This window comes from Solanum tuberosum, unplaced genomic scaffold, assembly GCF_000226075.1.
Source record: "Solanum tuberosum cultivar DM 1-3 516 R44 unplaced genomic scaffold, SolTub_3.0 scf00019, whole genome shotgun sequence".
NCBI classification, from domain to species: domain Eukaryota; kingdom Viridiplantae; phylum Streptophyta; class Magnoliopsida; order Solanales; family Solanaceae; genus Solanum; species Solanum tuberosum.
This window is the reverse complement of record NW_006238945.1, coordinates 768,650-773,210: the sequence shown is the minus strand read 5'-3', so window position 1 is coordinate 773,210 and position 4,561 is coordinate 768,650. Positions and strand designations below refer to the sequence as shown.

General features: G+C 36.3%; 1 non-coding gene across 1 annotated transcript; it reads left to right on the top strand.

The window, feature by feature from the left end:
- Positions 1–2,899: 2,899 nt before the first annotated feature.
- On the top strand, positions 2,900–2,954 carry MIR8008B (microRNA MIR8008b). The gene has a single exon (NR_127191.1). It is a non-coding gene; the product is annotated as a microRNA MIR8008b (primary transcript).
- The last annotated feature ends 1,607 nt before the right edge of the window (positions 2,955–4,561 follow it).

The window sequence follows — 4,561 nt, the reverse complement described above, 5'->3', positions numbered from 1 at the left end:
TTTCTAGGAACAAGAAAACAAATAATAGCGGTGTCTATATACAAGGTGATGTTGATGGTACTGGTCAAACTATTGAATATTATGGTGTCATTCAAGAGATTATTGAAGTGAGGTATTCAGGTTGGCCTAATAAGATGATTGTGTTGTTTCGGTGTGAGTGGTTTGACCCATCACATAGAGGCACAAAGGTGGACCATCAACATAATTTAATTGAAGTTAAGCACACCAGGAAATACATAAGTTATGATCCTTTTATTATTGCACAAAATGCTAAACAAGTGTATTACACTCCATATCCATTACGTAGAGACAAAGCTGATTGGTAGGTTGTTATGATATTTAAGCATGTGGAAATAATTGAAATTGACAATGTCTTAGATGTGGCGTATCAAAATGATGTTGCAATTGTTCATCAACAAGTTGATGTTGAATTGGAAACTACACTACAACATCCTCAACACATATTAGAAGAAGTATCTGATGATGAGATAATGAATGTTGAGGAAGAAATATCCGAGAATGAGGAAAATGAATCATTTGATAACAAAGAATGGGACGATAATGAAAATGAAACAACTGAGGAAGAAGAATGGGAGAATGATGGAATTGAAACAAGCGAGAAGGAATAGTAGTAGAATGAAAGCTAGTATATATGTAAGTTAATTTATTTTGCTAATTTCATTTAATTTATGATTTTTATATATTATACATGTAAATTTGCATACATATGTCATCATGCGGTGATGGTGATAGACATTGCGAGCATTTTGGAGTTAGCCAGACTAATAAGGCTAAAAAGAAGAAGTCTAGGAGACCCATAGATCCTGAGGATATTCCAGGATTTATTTCTTTTGCGCCAGAGCGCATAAGTCATGATACTCATTTATTTGTTGTTCCGTTTGGTACGGCGGATCCTCAGGCATATTATCCTAATTATCGTCGACCAGTCGGTGCTTCCTCTACTTCATAGGCATTGCCTCCACGACACTATGATGACCTACCTTTACAGGCTATTCGTCGACCACAACCCTTATCGGCAGGTAGGATATCGAATGGTACTCCATCTCCCACAGGTACATCTCCTCAGTTAGCTGCCATGATGATTGGAGATTCTAGTAGCGAGCAGTCATATGTTATGGACGATACGCCTCCATTGAGTCAGTGTTTTGTGCATCCTGGTGTATCACCTTCATCTACAGCTGCACCTAGTGCTACACCAGATGATGAGATGCCAGCTCTAGCTCCTGGCCAGAAGGACATACTTGGTAGAGTCATGATTGAGCCGGATGGATCATCGTAAGTTTATTTTGTTATCTATTTGTTAGTTTATTTTATTTATTTCTTATACTTAATATATTATTCATGAACTAACATATTTATTATGTGTTTTGCAGGTGGCATCCTGCAAGGATGCTGCCCGGACTTTAAAAGACTGTGTTAGAAGACTTTATACACAGACTTATCACTCTTGGAGCGAGATTCCAAACAGTATACGCCAAACGATGTTTAATGAATTTAAGGTATATATTATTTAGTTAAGTTTAATAATTTTAGTATACTTTACTTTTTTTTACTATTGATCTAATTAACGCTATTCAATTTTTTTTCCAGACTATGTGTACTGGGAGTCGAGGTACAATTTAGTCATTGCGATCACATTTAAGATGAGGGCATCCGTGAGACTATCTAGCTGACTAAAGAAAGTTCGGGATACTGATCAACGTCTGGGTTGGATGTTACCTCATGTTTTTGATGAATTGCGTCAGTATTGGAACACATATAAGTTTAAGGCAATGTCAAAACAAGCCGAAAGGGCTAGCGGCAGTCTTAAGGGTGGCTCGTTGCACACCGACGGTGCAAAGACCGTTGGAACAATTACAATAGAGATGGAAAGTTCTAATTCAAACTTTTAAATAAATAATTAGTTGATTCATATATATCGTTATAAATTCCAGTTTTTATTTAAAGGAAAAAGAATTGGGGCGCACTCCCATTAGACCGGAGGTTTTCAAGAAGACTCATGTGAAGAAGATAGAAAATGAGCCGGATCTGGATGTGTGGGTGGAGGAAAGGGTCGAACTAACTTTTGTAAGTTATTTAATATGAATAATATATATTAATAGTGAATATATTTATGATATATATATATATATATATATTGATGTCAATTTTTATATTTAATATGCATAATGAGTTTCATCAGTACGTCGTTGAACAAATATAGATAGTTTAGTCCAAATGACACTTGAACTGTCCACCCAAATTTGGACAGAAAAGTTCGTATGGGGGACACACAAGGGTAGAGTCTATGGTCTAGGCTCTCGAAATGATGTAAGACGACTCCAGTCAGGCTTACAAGGTATTGGATCATCACGTCAAGCCAAAGGCACTTGACAATGTTCAAATTGCTGCTATGTTGGCTCAAATAGCACAACTTACATCGGCACTGGCAAAGTTGGAGCGGAGAAGAGTAGCTGAACAACAAAGCATGAGTGTGACCGTTTAGAAAATCAAAGAACAAGTGCTGAACCTCGCTCGTCGACCCACTACATCTTCTCCTGCCGAGGACACCGACGACGACAGTGACGAGGATGATGATTTTGTAGATAGCACTCCCTAGTTTAGGTCTCTTTTATCAACTTTTGAAACTAATTTCGAAATGAATTTTGAAAGACTTTATAAGTCTTTAAATTCTGATTTAGATACTTTTGAATGTTATTTAAGTTTGTTGTTTTATGTTTTGTGTAGCTTCTTTATAATGTTGTGTGTTTGATTGGGCTGAATTGAATTGAATTGCATTTGCAGGTGGGCAGCCAGTTTCTGCTGTCAAAAAAATTGCAGAAATAGTGATGGACAGGGTGGTTTTGTTCGTCGCTTTTCTGGGTTTTATATTTTTTTTAAACCCAGAAAAGCGACGGACAGTGTCCTTTAGTCCGTAGTTTTTCTGGATTTTCAAAAAAATAATTTCCAGAAAAGAGACGGACAGGGTCCTTTAGTCCATCGCTTTTCTAGGATTTTCAAAATGTAAATTTCCAGAAAAGCGACGGGCTGCATCACTTTTTGGAAATTTTAAAAAAATGAAAATTTAAAAAAGCGACGGAGTCCGTTGCTTTTGTTAAAAAAATTCCTGGAAAAAATAATCAACAAGCGATGCAGTCCGTCGTTTTTCGGTAGTTTTTTAGTAGTGATTCTTCATGCAACTCCTTACTGCCTCGTAGAAGGCCAATTAGATGGATCCATAGTCAAGATATCATCCTATACCCCAAAAAAATATAGGATGACCCTAGCAACGTGAGACGAAACGTTGTATCATTGCTAGGATCATGGTAATGGTTGTCGGTTAGAGAAACTCCCCACAAGTAAAGTATATTATTTTCATGTTGCTTTCATTGTATATTTTAGAGAAAAGACATAAAATCACCATTGAAGTTGTCCCGTATTTTCATAAAGACACCTTAATTTTGGAAGTGTCCTATCACCCCACAAAACATTTTGATATCTTTGTAAATGGGTCATTTTGACTCATTCCCTCGTTTGGGTTGTCGAGCGTGATGCTCACTCTTTTCAACATGTTCAGCCCAGCCCGATTCTTTACTAGAAAAGTCTTTTTTTCGTTTGTTATTTCTCAGCTTTCCCACTTCTTCACATTTTCCCGTCTCTCTTGGTGAAACCATTTCGTGCTAATCATCTCCTTGTTGATGTTTCTTGGTCAAGATTCTTGGAGGAACAAGAAATTGAATTTGACATTTTTGATCAAAACCTACTCAAAAAATTAAGAAGAAATTAAATCTTAAAAAACTTCAAATTAACCCTTTCTACAGGAAATTAAAAGAGAAAACAAATTCCCACCTTATTGTGCTTGGGGAAGATGATGAATTCGTCAAAGAGAGTACGAACATTGATCTTGCTTTGGAAAAAAATGAAATCGTGAAGAGAGGGCTACCAATGGCTCTTTTGAGTTTAAATTTAGGGAAGATGATGTAAATTAATTAAATAATCAAATAATAAAGAAATAAAGCGACACGTGGCACTTTTAAACTAGTTAATAGAAGTGAAAACACGGCATCACGCTATAAGATCCCGTAGTTTTTTTCTCTAATCGTGCATAATATATGTGGCGTAGTATGGCATGGTTATATGAGGTGTATATGACTTTGTATCATACATTGGAGATTAAGATTGCAAGTAGGTGGCAATATCAAGGAACTAAACTAAAGTTTTAGGTCAAAGGAACCCTTCAAACAAAGTTCATGAGAAAAGAAATGACTCGGGTAGAACTTCGCCCGTTTGAAAGGTTTAACTTGTCCCATACCTTGTGGATAAGCCTATGACTGTAAGACATGCTAAGAATAGTGTGTTATGAGGTATTATAATAGCACAAGGGTCGTATGTTAAGTTTGGAAGTCAAGAAAATTAGTGAAACTAAAGTCGGCAAAAGTTATCGAAGTTTCTCTAATAATATTTTCTTAACTTTGGGTCAAATGTCTTAGATGTTTTCTCCCAATATAAAAAGAGTTAGAAGGCCTATCACCCATTAAATCGAAGGCCTACGAGTCTAGTT